Here is a 15,383-nt window from a genome sequence, read left to right as displayed (position 1 = left end):
CAGCTGCTACTACTATACTGCCACAACTACTTTCACCGCTATTACTACCACCGCTACTACTACTATACTCCTACTAACACCACCGCTACTGCTAATATATGATACTACTACCATTATACTACCATCATCGCGAACACAACTACTACTACTTCTACTAGCTTCAAGTTCTTCCCAAGATTGGCGCCGTTCCTTCGAGGGCTTTCTCAGCTTCCTCCACTTTGCATAGCTCTGCGCAGCCACTCACTTCGCTGTTTAAATTCGAACACACACACACGGCGGAATTCGACCCAGAGTCGTCTGACGCATTCAACCGAACAGCTTCCCCAACCTGCATCAGCTCGGTAAAATAAACCCAACTAGATTTCCGAACCTGCATCAACTCGGTAAAATAAACCCAACTAGACTTCCGGACGTCTGTCCATGGTGTTCTAACAAACCCACACTACAACATATCACATGGGAGTTCCTGGAAAGGCCATATCACTAGCCCATACATAACAGCGCATCCACTCATGTTAAATAGGCAGTGGGAGGCACGGCTTGCGGACTGGGGAAAGGAGAGCCAAATGGCTTTCCTGGACCCAAGCCCAGCGAGCCGCTCGCGCCAGTAGAGCCATGGACTGACGGCCCAACCACGCTCGCCTACTTTTCTTTTTGCAAAATAAAGTTGCTTTCCTTCCTTCCTTCCTTCCTTCCTTCCTTCCTTCCTTCCTTCCTTCCTTCCTTCCTTCATTCATTCATTCATTACTTCCTCTGCAAAAACCGCCCCCGCGTTCCTTGAATAGCGCGCCTCGGCGACATAGTTCCGGTATCACAGTTCCGGCTCGCGGCGACGGCGCGCGAGGTGATTGCGACCCAAGCGCCCCCTCGCGTGACTGCGCGACGCGAAAGCCCGCTCCCGCTGCCGCTTCCTGCCAGACGCACTTGCTCGAAGAGGGGGACCTCTCTACTCTTGCAACGAGACGTCGAGGCGTCGCAGATCGAACCGGCTAATCGCGGCCCAAATCGACGATTAATTACTCCCACCGTGGGCGAACTGGCAAGCACCTGTTCGATAATTACGCTCGTAGATGGGCGGCCCGCGGCGGGTGGTATAGCCGAGACGGCCGGAGGCGGCTTTGGCGTTGCGACACAGCCCAGGACGGCGAAGGCTCGCCAAGTGAAAGTGCAGCGCCGCGGAGGGAAAGGAATCGCCGTGTCTGCGATTCGCGCGTCACTGGCTCTTTGCTTGTTCGCGTTTGTGCAGTCGCCGTACTCAAAACGGACAGCGTCGTTGAAGCTAAGAGATGTCGATAGGGCAAACGGTCAAGCTCCAGTTGCATTCCAGGTTCTGTAGTCACGGGTGTGGGCTGGTGTATCTGGTTATAATTGCCAACGTTCTGCTCCGGTTACGTACCTGCTTTTACTTAGCATTTAACTTCACGTTACATTTGCGTCGCCGGTTCCAGTTACGTTTGACTTTTGAGCTTGCAGTTTCAGACACGTTCCGATTCCCAGTTCCGTTCTGTTCCAAATTCCAGGGGCACGGGGTGTATTCTGGGTGTTCTGCAAGTGTCCACCTAGTGAACATATCCGATTGGCTGGGCTGGGGAGACAGGCACTTCAAGCCAATCAGCACTTTAGCAGCAGACGAAATTTATATGTCCACGAGGTGGACACCTTCAGAATAACCGCCCTCCCCCCACCCAGTTACACTGCAAATACACCATGCACTGCAAGTTATACAGTGCAAGTATTGAATGCAATTGTTTAAGTGTTTGAGTTGCTGCAGCTGTTGTTGTAGAGTTAGAGTTAACTTCAAGCTTCCAGTCGCAGTTACGTTACAATTTCCAGTCCCACCTGCGTTTCGATTCCCGGTTCCATAGAAGTTACAGTTACACTATAACTTCCGTCCCCAATTATCCTCCAGATTCGAGGTACAGTTACTCTTTAGATTTCAGTTCTTTCAGTTTAAATTTCAGGGTTTGATGACGACAACTCCATGGCGAGAAAACACTGGTGGCAAGCATGCGACAACATCAGGCTAAGCATTCTCGCTGTAGCTCTTTTGCCCTTGCCATCAGTTCTCGCGCAGTTCCCAGATTCCAGCATACAATCGAATCCTGACAGTGGTATTTCCAGTATCGTTCACGCTCACAGTCACAGCTATACGTTTCTTAAAATCCAAAACTTTTTTGAGAGCGACGTCTGCTGCGTCTGTTACGCCCCCCCCCTCTCCCCCCAATTTAGACATGCTAATAGATTCAGTTTGCCAGATTGCGACAGCTGTTATTGCTGAGGGGTTCTACAGAGACGCACACTTGGTGACTCATACATCTATTCGCTATTATTCCCCGCTGTCTTTGGTTTTTGTATAAGATGAATAAGGGACCTGAATATTAATCATGCGCTCAGCGCTATCTAGAACTTATCTTTTGTTTTTATTTATATGCAATAGGTATCATTCAAACCTGTTCATCAATCCCATGAAGAGAGCACCCCTGCGTTTCACGAACATTCAAACAGGAGAAGCCCAAAATCAGACTTCATGTACATCTAAGAACACGAGCTTTCATGTATTACACCGCAGCGTCCTGGCAGTCGAACCCGGGTCCTCGCGCTCAGCAGTATAACGTCACGGCCACGGAAGATCCACGGGCACCTAGTGTTTCTCCAGTGCTGCACGCATCTAGTATGGGAAAGTGTATGAGATTGCGTGGTTGGCAAGCTGCCTCTGGCTTTAATCGTCTCCTTTCTCTTTTTGTTTGCTTTGTCGAAAGAACGATAAATGACTCGGACACCAAGGAGGAGACGACCACAGGGGAGATCTGTGATGGCTATTAGGGCGTCTGACTCGATACCCTCGTACGTACCCGTCGACACAATCCCCGACACACGGCCATATTTGTGCCGTCTGCTCATCGATGATGTGTCGCAATGCCGCACGGGGCACTCCAGACGCCGCCGCACTACGCCGTACGTCTGTTCAGAATTTGTGCCGTCTGCTCACCGATGACGTGTCGAAATGATGCTCTGAGCGTTCAAGACGCTGTTGCGCATGGAATTTTTTTTATTACACCGTGTGCAAGGAAGCGGGAATCTGGAATGTTGTTCGGGACACTTTTGAATTCCCCCGTGTGGTCCGATTCGCAATCTCGTCGCTTGTAATTGGCTGATGGGGTGGCTACACCTTCTACGATTGGGCAATAATGCCAACATCGTGCAATTCGACAATATGGCGAAATTTTGCAGTGTCCAGCGTTGATTTTCCTTACGAATTTTACAGAAGATTACTCTGGTCCTGCTGCCCTTCAGATGCCATAAGAATGACGAGTTTTTACATGCACTTGTTTGATCTACACGCTTGTAGTTTTAGACAGTCTTGTTATAATGACCTAGCTCTGTAAATTTCCAAGCTCTAGTTCAATTGTTTGCCAAACTCGGGAAGGCAGTAAGTCTGCACACATCCATAGTCATTGCGAAATTTTGCATTTACAGCGCAATATATTGTTGAAAATTGTCAATCTGCATACTGGCAAGGTCGTTTGAAGCAGAGGGGGAATTTTACGAAAATCCATGCGCTACCCATCGTACCCATGCCGGTTGAACCGCCATACCTGTATCTCTCGTGGATACTCGCACCAGAGTTCGTTCTAGCAATTTTTGTATATGGGAAACGATATGGTGTCCATACAAGCACCTCTGAGGTCTACATGTGGTCTATATCTCAAAACAAATACTATATAATCTGTTTTGAGATTCGTTCCAAAAATGTATTTTCAAGTGGACGTGTCTCGCGAGCTCGCGGGGCTTCCTTTAGTCACTCGCAACACCAGTCTAAAATGATTAGGTAAACAGGTAAAATTTAAGGTCGTGTTTTTAGGTAAATATTTACTGACCTGTCTCGTGCAATTTATAAGTGTCCGCCTTCAGGAGTAACCTATCTAAGGCAGTAAGTGTTCCTTTCTTTCCTATCGGCTCCAGGTGATAGTTCTAAAATTCTGTTGAGGTAGAAAAAAATAAAGGTATTGAACACCTGGCATATGAACTCGGTATATAGTGGCTAATCACGTGGAACACGTTTACGTTGAATTTCTACGACGATGTATCACACGGGCGGATCACAATCTCTTTCCCCTTTCTCGAAACTCGCTCAAGCTCACGGACACTTGGGCGTAATTTAATTTGCATTGTCGCTTTCTCTCTCCATTTCGCTCTCTCCCGCTCACATTCCTTTCTCCGTGTGTCTTCATTACGCTTCGTGCTGATTGCGACGATAAGGGTTGTACGCGGGAGAATGCAGGACACTCTCGTTTTCGCCAATGCCAAGAGCACGCCCGAGATGGGGGGAAGCTAGGCCCTTGAACTCCATAGAAATGCGTGGACGGTTCATGCCAGGCGCCGTGAAGACGGTACAGGCCGAGGACTTATTTGCAAGAGGAATCCCACCTACATTTATTTTTTTCTTCAGCCGGTGTTGGCACAAACCCAACCCGGGCACCTCTTCTGCCTCGTGACCTCATTTCTATTTGAAGTGGGCTATAGAGTACCTTAAATGTAACGGACGGGTAAAGGCTGCGCGTATATAGTATACACAACTTGCAGCGTGAACGTGCGACGTAGTCACCGATGACGGATACCTTAGACTTCCCATCTGTTGTTAAAGTCACAAGGACGAGAGGCTTTGTGTGTGTGTTTCTTTCGAGGCCTACCGATTAGTTCTTGTTCGAACCGGCGGGTGACGATTTCGGTGGATGAGTCTGTGCTTGTACTTTGACTAACCATGATTCATCGTACCGCCTCGTATGTACCTATGGTGGCGCGCAGTGTTCGACTAGAATCGGATGAAACTTACCACCTATTGATGCAATATGTGTTGGTGACGAGAGAGTACGGCGATTTTTCCCTGGAAGCCTACCCAGGTCTGAATCATTAAATTTCTAACAATGGCCACACGTATGAGTAATCGTATTTCCCTGCGCAGAAAAATAATACTGCCTGCGTGGATAGTCTTACCTTGTTCCGTCCTTGTGGTTGAGCTCGTGGGTTATTGAAATCATCGCAGTTTTTCTTTTCCTTGTGCACATCGCATTAAACGTGAACGCTTTGAAATTCGTGAGACAACCAGTGAGTTTTGCTGTGTCCTTGCTCCTTGGTTTGTTGCATTCGCCTTGATATGCGCTCAGTCGCGGGTGCTATATTTTGTATTCGCAGAAATGGTCGCTCCGATAGGCTCTGCCGTTTGTGCGAGTATTTTGCTTACCACGTCCAAGACAACAAAAAACGTCCCGTGAATGTCCCGGAAGGATCCGAACATGCTAGCTTTTTAATGCGACGTACTGAGGACGTCCACAGCAACATGCCCACGGTGAATTTTAAACGCAACGTCTAGCGCTGGACTTATCGCGAACCTGACGACATACATCCTAGCAACAACCTCCGCAGAATGTTCTCAGAATGTAGCGTCCAGGTGTATTTATTTGGGAGCTTCACGCTTGCCCGAAAAAAATTGAGTGTAACTAAAAACTAAACTAAACTAAACGAGTGAGACGCTGCAAAAAAACAAATGTTTGTTTGTAGACTATCTTCTTTTAAACGTTCTTCTTCTTCTTCTTCTTCGTCTTCTTCTTCTTCTTCTTCTTCTTCTTCTTATTATTATTATTATTATTATTAGTAGTAGTAGTAGTAGTAGTAGTAGTAGTAGTAGTAGTAGTAGTAGTAGTAGTAATAGTAGTAGTAGTATGTAAAAGTATAGTTCCTTTTGCTGTCAAAAAAACAATTGGGAACGCTCTTGCGTACGGAATATTAAGGTATGGCATCACAATTTCCGCCTTCTGTTCTGCGCGTTGGGAGAGCCGGGTGCACGGACGCTCTTTTAAAAAACATGCTCCAAAGTGTAGCGTATAATTCGCCTCTGCTTTCTTCTCGAAACATATTTACCGCCGTAGGTTTTCCTTCGTTCCGCTCATTGTTTGTTGAAACAGTGGTATTACGTCATTTTTGGAACTCGGATTTCAAAGTTGAGCATAAACCTGTGCGCATGCTCCGTTCGGGCTTGCGTTTCACTGTGCCTCGTTCCGCAACGAGGTACGGTCAGGCCCGGCGATGTGTGTACATTCCTAATCTGTTTAACAATCCACCAGAGGGCATTTTCACAGCAACTTCGAAAATATCACTGAAAAAGATGATACGCGCTCTGTAGGCTAAACATGTTCCATATTCACATTGCTTTGCCTTCTTATCTCAGATAACATTTATTAGGAAATTGTTTCAAAGATTCGAATTCTTGCATTTCGTGTTGTATGTTTTGTTCGTTTTATGTAAGCTTGAACTCTAGGTACTGCTGAAATAAATTTGCGCAGCCAAATGTAATGTCGCGCGCTTTATGTAACGCCGTCATTTTTTTTGTATGTGATTGTTTTTCTATTTCAATGTATTGCCTTGCCAATTCTGCATGGCCATGTCCCACAAGCCCTTGTGGGCTTGGACAGGCCTGATTATAATGCTGTATATGTGTTATGGCAATAAAGATATTATTATTATTATTATTATTATTATTATTATTATTATTATTATTATTATTATTATTATTATTATTATTATTATTATTATTATTATTATTATTATTATTATTATTGGTCCTGGTGTCCAAACCGCAACCTTCCACAGACGGTTTCCTTCGAGCACCGAAAGCAGATATCGAAGGCTATGCCATTGTTGTGCGGCAGCTGAGGTAGTTCGTTTGATACCGAACTGCTTTTTAATGGTGGCAAGAAAAAATATACACAATAATACTGAGATTTCAGAGCACATGAAAGCGCAAAAATTTCAAAAAGCAGCCCTACATTACGACTGCGTTGCACATTCATATCATACTGCAATATGCATATTAAGCCAATTTCTGAATAAAGAATTGCCCTACTATTACAGTATCAAGAAGTAGTGGCTTGGGACGCGTCCTCACATCACCCGAAAACGCAACTCATATTATATGACTGGCACGCTCTATGTATCTACTTGGGACGGACAAATAGACTTTTAGGATTAGTGCAGGAGATCCTCAGGATGTACGACTGTCTTAGTGCCGGCATCCCAGAGACTTGGGATGCTTTTGCGTTATCTGAGAAGTCAGTGGATCTGGCTGCGCCTACATAGTAATGGGCTATATCCTCGCTTTCTACAGGGGAACTAAATTCACGCATATCCATTTTTTCGTCCCGCAAATCGTCGTAAGAACGTCCTTTACCGTGGGGATTTATATATGCGCCCCACCAGCGCTGTTCTCCAGGCCAGTGGCCTTCACGGTGCCAAATTTGCAACGGGCTACAGGCTTAACTTTTCTCAACGAAACCTAATTCGCGCATACGCTATTCATCGCGCGAATTGGCGTAAGCACGCGCATTACCATAGGGATCTATATATGCGTCGAACCAGCGCTGATTTTCAGGCCAGTGGCCCTTGACTGGGCTAAATTTGCAATGGGCTACAGGCATACCTTTTCTCAGCGAAACCTCATTAGCGCATAAACATTCGTTCATCCCGCAAATCGGCGTACCCACGTGCATTACCGTGGAGATTTCTATATCCGCCGAACCAGCGCCGTTTTCCAGGCCAGTGCCCCTTGACTGGGCTAAATTTGCAATTTCAGCACTCTTTTCCAGATAGGTGCGGGGACCTGGCTGCACTAACGTTTCATATCCTGTTCCTGGGGCATGGTGTATACGAATAATCGCCGCTTTAGAGAAAACTTACTGTAGCTGGATGAGAATATGTTTTCTTGGGCTATGGGTCAACCGATTTCTTTATTTTTTCGGGAAACTTAATGGGAACTTAACCGCTTGTAAATCGCGTAAATCGAGGTCTGCGCATGCGTGGGGAGTGATCTGTGCGAAGATAAAGTGCTTTAGCGAGAACTTAATAAATCTGGTTAAATCAACATTTCTCTGGGCTTACCGATTTCTTATTTTCCGAGAGTATTGATGTGACCTTAACCGTTTGTAAATCGCGTAATTCGAGGTCTACGCATGCGTGGGGAGTGATCTGTGTGAAGTAACAGCGCTTTAGAGAGAACTTGCTAAGTCTGGCTAAATAAATATTTCCCTGGGCCTTACCGATTTCTTATTTTTCCGAGAATATTAATGTGACCTTAATCATTTCTAAATCGCGTAAATCGAGGTCTGCGCATGCGTGGGGAGTGAATTGGGCAAAGAAACAGCGCTTCAGAGAGAACTTACTAAGTCTGGCTAAATAAATATTTCCCTGGGCTATAGCCTTACCGATTTCTTATTTTACCGATAATATTAATGTGACCTAAATCATTGGTTAATCGCGTAAATCGAGGTCTGCGCATGCGTGGGGAGTGATCTGTGCGAAGAAACAGCGCTTCAGAGAGAACTTACTAAGTCTGGCTAAATAAATATTTCCCTGGGCTATAGCCTTACCGATTTCTAATTTTACCGAAAATATTAATGTGACCTTAATCGCTTGTAAATCGCGTAAATCGAGGTCTGCGCATGCGTGGGGAGTGATCTGTGCGAAGAAACAGCGCTTTAGAGAGTACTTACTAAGTCTGGCTAAATAAATATTTCCCTGGGCCTTACCGATTTCTCATTTTTCCGAGAATATTAATGTGACCTTAATCATTTGTAAATCGCGTAAATCGAGGTCTGCGCATGCGTGGGGAGTGATCTGTGCGAAGAAACAGCGCTTAAGAGAGAACTTACTAAGTCTGGCTAAATAAATATTTCCCTGGGCTATAGCCTTACCGATTTCTTATTTTACCGAAAATATTAATGTGACCTTAATCGCTTGTAAATCGCGTAAATCGAGGTCTGCGCATGCGTGGGGAGTGATCTGTGCGAAGAAACAGCGCTTTAGAGAGAACTTACTAAGTCTGGCTAAATAAATATTTCCCCGGGCCTTACCGATTTCTCATTTTTCCGAGAATATTAATGTGACCTTAATCATTTGTAAATCGCGTAAATCGAGGTCTGCGCGTGCGTGGGGAGTGATTTGGGCGAAGAAACAGCGCTTTAGAGAGAACTTACTAAGTCTGGCTAAATAAATATTTCCCTGGGCTATAGCCATACCGACTTCTTATTTTTCCGAGAATATTAATGTGACCTTAATCGCTGGTTAATCGCGTAAATCGAGGTCTGCGCATGCGTCGGGAGTGATCTGTGCGAAGAAACAGCGCTTTAGAAAGAACTTACTAAGTCTGGCTAAATAAATATTTCCCTGGGCTATAGCCATACCGACTTCTTATTTTTCCGAGAATATTAATGTGACCTTAATCGCTTGTAGATCACGTAAATCGAGGTCTGCGCATGCGTGGGGAGTGATCTGGGGGAAGAAACAGCGCTTTAGAGAGAACTTACTAAGTTTGGCTAAATAAATATTTCCCTGGGCTATAGCCTTACCGATTTCTTATTTTTCCGAGAATATTAATGTAACCTTAATCGCTTGTAAATCACGTAAATCGAGGTCTGCGCATGCGTGGGGAGTGATCTGGGGGAAGAAACAGCGCTTTAGAGAGAACTTACTAACTCTGTCTAAATAAATATTTCCCTTGGCTATAGCCTTACCGATTTCTTATTTTTCCGAGAATATTAATGTGACCTTAATCGCTTGTAAATCGCGTAAATCGATGTCTGCGCATGCGTGGGGAGTGGTCTGGGGGAAAGAGAACTTACTAAGTCTGGCTAAATAAATATTTCCCTAGGCTATACATATTTATAGCCTATATATAGGCTATAGGCTATAGGCTATATATATAGCCTTACCGATTTCTGATTTTTCAGAGAATATTAATGTGACCGTAATCATTTGTAAATCGCGTAAATCTAGGTCTGCGCATGCGTGGGGAGTGATCTGTGCTAAGAAACAGCGCTTTAGAGAGAACTTACTAAGTCTGGCTAAATAAATATTTCCCTGGGCCTTACCAATTTCTTATTTTTCCGAGAATATTAATGTGACCTTAATCGCTGGTTAATCGCTTAAATCGAGGTCTGCGCTTGCGTGGGGAGTGATCTGGGGGAAGAAACAGCGCTTTAGAAGAAAACTTACTAAGCCTGGCTAAATAAATATTTCCCTGGGCTATAGCCTTACCGATTAATGTGACCTTAATCGCTGGTAAATCGCGTAAATCGAGGTCTGCGCATGCATGAGGAGTGATCTGTGCGAAGAAACAACGCTTCAGGAAGAACTTACTAAGTCTGGCTAAATAAATATTTCCCTAGACTATATCCTTACCGATTACTTATTTTTCCGAGAATATTATTGTGACCTTAATCGCTTGTAAATCGCGTAAATCGAGGTCGGCGCATGCGTGGGGAGTGGTCTGTGCGAAGAAACAACGCTTCAGGGAGAACTTACTAAGTCTGGCTAAATAAATATTTCCCTGGGCCTAATAAGAATAATAATATTTGGGGTTTTACGCGCCAAAGCCACTTTCTGATTATGAGGCACGCCGTAGTGGAGGACTCCGGAAATTTTGTCCACCTGGCGTTCTTTAACGTGCACCTAAATCTAAGCACACGGGTGTTTTCGCATTTCGCCCCCATCGAAATGCGGCCGCCGTGGCCGGGATTCGATCCCGCGACCTCGTGCTCAGCAGCCCAACACCATAGCCACTGAGCAACCACGGCGGGTTTCCCTGGGCCTTACCAATTTCTTATTTTTCCGAGAATATTAATGTGACCTTAATCGCTGGTTAATCGCTTAACCAGGTCTGCGCATGCGTGGGGAGTGATCTCTGCGAAGAAACAGCGCTTTAGAGAGAACTTACAAAGTCTGGCTAAATAAATATTTCCCTGGGCTATAGCCTTACCGATTTCTTATTTTTCCGAGAATATTAATGCGACCTTAATCGTTTGTAAATCGCGTAAATCGAGGTCTGCGCATGCGTGGGGAGTGATCTGTGCGAAGAAACAGCGCTTTAGAAAGAACTTACTAAGTCTGGCTAAATAAGTATTTCCCTGGGCCTTACCGATTTCTCATTTTTCCGAGAATATTAATGTGACCTTAATCGCTGGTTAATCGCGTAAATCGAGGTCTGCGCATGCGTGGGGAGTGATCTGGCGGAAGGAACAGCGCTTTAGAGAGAACTTACTAAGTTTGGCTAAATAAATATTTCCCTGGGCTATAGCCTTACCGATTTCTTATTTTTCCGAGAATATTAATCTGACCGTATTCGCTTGTAAATCGCGTAAATCGAGGTCCGCGCATGCGTGGGGAGTGATTTGGGCGAAGAAACAGCGCTTTAGAGAGAACTTACCAAGTCTGGATAAATAAATATTTCCCTGGGCTATAGCCTTACCGATTTCTTATTTTTCCGAGAATATTAATCTGACCTTATTCGCTTGTAAATCGCGTAAATCGAGGTCTGCGCATGCGTGGGGAGTGATTTGGGCGAAGAAACAGCGCTTTAGAGAGAACTTGCTAAGTCTGGCTAAATAAATATTTCCCTGGGCTATAGGCTTACCGATTTCTTATTTTTTCGTGAATATTAATGTGACCTTAATCGCTGCTTAATCGCTTAACCAGGTCTGCGCATGCGTGGGGAGTGATCTGGGGGAAGAAACAGCGCTTTAGAGAGAACTTACTAAGTTTGGCTAAATAAATATTTCCCTGGGCTATAGCCTTACCGATTTCTTATTTTTCCGAGAATATTAATGTGACCTTAATCGCTTGTAAATCGCGTAAATCGAGGTCTGCGCATGCGTGGGGAGTGATCTGGGGGAAGGAACAGCGCTTTAGAGAGAACTTACTAAGTTTGGCTAAATAAATATTTCCCTGGGCTATAGCCTTACCGATTTCTTATTTTCCCGAGAATATTAATGTGACCTTAATCGCTTGTAAATCGCGTAAATCGAGGTCTGCGCATGCGAGGGTAGTGATCTGGGGGAAGGAACAGCGCTTTAGAGAGAACTTACTAAGTTTGGCTAAATAAATATTTCCCTAGGCTATAGCCTTACCGATTTCTTATTTTTCCGAGAATATTAATGTAACCTTAATCGCTTGTAAATCACGTAAATCGAGGTCTGCGCATGCGTGGGGAGTGATCTGGGGGAAGAAACAGCGCTTTAGAGAGAACTTACTAACTCTGTCTAAATAAATATTTCCCTTGGCTATAGCCTTACCGATTTCTTATTTTTCCAAGAATATTAATGTGACCTTAATCGCTTGTAAATCGCGTAAATCGAGGTCTGCGCATGCGAGGGTAGTGATCTGGGGGAAGGAACAGCGCTTTAGAGAGAACTTACTAAGTTTGGCTAAATAAATATTTCCCTGGGCTATAGCCTTACCGATTTCTTATTTTTCCGAGAATATTAATGTAACCTTAATCGCTTGTAAATCGCGTAAATCGAGGTCTGCGCATGCGTGGGGAGTGATCTGTGCGAAGAAACAGCGCTTTAGAGAGTACTTACTAAGTCTGGCTAAATAAATATTTCCCTGGGCTATAGCCTTACCGATTTCTAATTTTACCGAAAATATTAATGTGACCTTAATCGCTTGTAAATCGCGTAAATCGAGGTCTGCGCATGCGTGGGGAGTGATCTGTGCGAAGAAACAGCGCTTTGGAGAGTACTTACTAAGTCTGGCTAAATAAATATTTCCCTGGGCCTTACCGATTTCTCATTTTTCCGAGAATATTAATGTGACCTTAATCATTTGTAAATCGCGTAAATCGAGGTCTGCGCATGCGTGGGGAGTGATCTGTGCGAAGAAACAGCGCTTAAGAGAGAACTTACTAAGTCTGGCTAAATAAATATTTCCCTGGGCTATAGCCTTACCGATTTCTTATTTTACCGAAAATATTAATGTGACCTTAATCGCTTGTAAATCGCGTAAATCGAGGTCTGCGCATGCGTGGGGAGTGATCTGTGCGAAGAAAGAGCGCTTTAGAGAGAACTTACTAAGTCTGGCTAAATAAATATTTCCCCGGGCCTTACCGATTTCTCATTTTTCCGAGAATATTAATGTGACCTTAATCATTTGTAAATCGCGTAAATCGAGGTCTGCGCGTGCGTGGGGAGTGATTTGGGCGAAGAAACAGCGCTTTAGAGAGAACTTACTAAGTCTGGCTAAATAAATATTTCCCTGGGCTATAGCCATACCGACTTCTTATTTTTCCGAGAATATTAATGTGACCTTAATCGCTGGTTAATCGCGTAAATCGAGGTCTGCGCATGCGTCGGGAGTGATCTGTGCGAAGAAACAGCGCTTTAGAAAGAACTTACTAAGTCTGGCTAAATAAATATTTCCCTGGGCTATAGCCATACCGACTTCTTATTTTTCCGAGAATATTAATGTGACCTTAATCGCTGGTTAATCGCGTAAATCGAGGTCTGCGCATGCGTGGGGAGTGATCTGTGCGAAGAAACAGCGCTTTAGAAAGAACTTACTAAGTCTGGCTAAATAAGTATTTCCCTGGGCCTTACCGATTTCTCATTTTTCCGAGAATATTAATGTGACCTTAATCGCTGGTTAATCGCGTAAATCGAGGTCTGCGCATGCGTGGGGAGTGATTTGGGCGAAGAAACAGCGCTTTAGAGAGAACTTACTAAGTCTGGCTAAATAAATATTTCCCTGGGCTATAGCCATACCGACTTCTTATTTTTCCGAGAATATTAATGTGACCTTAATCGCTGGTTAATCGCGTAAATCGAGGTCTGCGCATGCGTGGGGAGTGGTCTGGGGGAAAGAGAACTTACTAAGTCTGGCTAAATAAATATTTCCCTAGGCTATACATATATATAGCCTATATATAGGCTATAGGCTATAGGCTATATATATAGCCTTACCGATTTCTCATTTTTCAGAGAATATTAATGTGACCGTAATCATTTGTAAATCGCGTAAATCTAGGTCTGCGCATGCGTGGGGAGTGATCTGTGCTAAGAAACAGCGCTTTAGAGAGAACTTACTAAGTCTGGCTAAATAAATATTTCCCTGGGCCTTACCAATTTCTTATTTTTCCGAGAATATTAATGTGACCTTAATCGCTGGTTAATCGCTTAAATCGAGGTCTGCGCTTGCGTGGGGAGTGATCTGGGGGAAGAAACAGCGCTTTAGAAAAAAACTTACTAAGCCTGGCTAAATAAATATTTCCCTGGGCTATAGCCTTACCGATTAATGTGACCTTAATCGCTGGTAAATCGCGTAAATCGAGGTCTGCGCATGCATGAGGAGTGATCTGTGCGAAGAAACAACGCTTCAGGAAGAACTTACTAAGTCTGGCTAAATAAATATTTCCCTAGACTATATCCTTACCGATTTCTTATTTTTGCGAGAATATTAATGTGACCTTAATCGCTGGTTAATCGCGTAAATCGAGGTCTGCGCATGCGTGGGGAGTGATCTGTGCGAAGAAACAGCGCTTTAGAGAGAACTTACGAAGTCTGGATAAATAAATATTTCCCTAGACTATATCCTTACCGATTACTTATTTTTCCGAGAATATTATTGTGACCTTAATCGCTTGTAAATCGCGTAAATCGAGGTCGGCGCATGCGTGGGGAGTGGTCTGTGCGAAGAAACAACGCTTCAGGGAGAACTTACTAAGTCTGGCTAAATAAATATTTCCCTGGGCCTAATAAGAATAATAATATTTGGGGTTTTACGCGCCAAAGCCACTTTCTGATTATGAGGCACGCCGTAGTGGAGGACTCCGGAAATTTTGTCCACCTGGCGTTCTTTAACGTGCACCTAAATCTAAGCACACGGGTGTTTTCGCATTTCGCCCCCATCGAAATGCGGCCGCCGTGGCCGGGATTCGATCCCGCGACCTCGTGCTCAGCAGCCCAACACCATAGCCACTGAGCAACCACGGCGGGTTTCCCTGGGCCTTACCAATTTCTTATTTTTCCGAGAATATTAATGTGACCTTAATCGCTGGTTAATCGCTTAACCAGGTCTGCGCATGCGTGGGGAGTGATCTCTGCGAAGAAACAGCGCTTTAGAGAGAACTTACAAAGACTGGCTAAATAAATATTTCCCTGGGCTATAGCCTTACCGATTTCTTATTTTTCCGAGAATATTAATGCGACCTTAATCGTTTGTAAATCGCGTAAATCGAGGTCTGCGCATGCGTGGGGAGTGATCTGTGCGAAGAAACAGCGCTTTAGAGAGAACTTACTAAGTTTGGCTAAATAAATATTTCCCTGGGCTATAGCCTTACCGATTTCTCATTTTTTCGAGAATATTAATGTGACCTTAATCGCTGGTTAATCGCGTAAATCGAGGTCTGCGCATGCGTGGGGAGTGATCTGGGGGAAGAAACAGCGCTTTAGAGAGAACTTACTAAGTCTGGCTAAATAAATATTTCCCTGGGCTATAGCCATACCGACTTCTTATTTTTCCGAGAATATTAATGTGACCTTAATCGCTGGTTAATCGCGTAA

This window comes from Dermacentor variabilis, chromosome 8 (genome assembly GCF_050947875.1).
Source record: "Dermacentor variabilis isolate Ectoservices chromosome 8, ASM5094787v1, whole genome shotgun sequence".
Classification (NCBI taxonomy): domain Eukaryota; kingdom Metazoa; phylum Arthropoda; class Arachnida; order Ixodida; family Ixodidae; genus Dermacentor; species Dermacentor variabilis.
Note: the sequence above shows the minus strand (reverse complement) of the source record.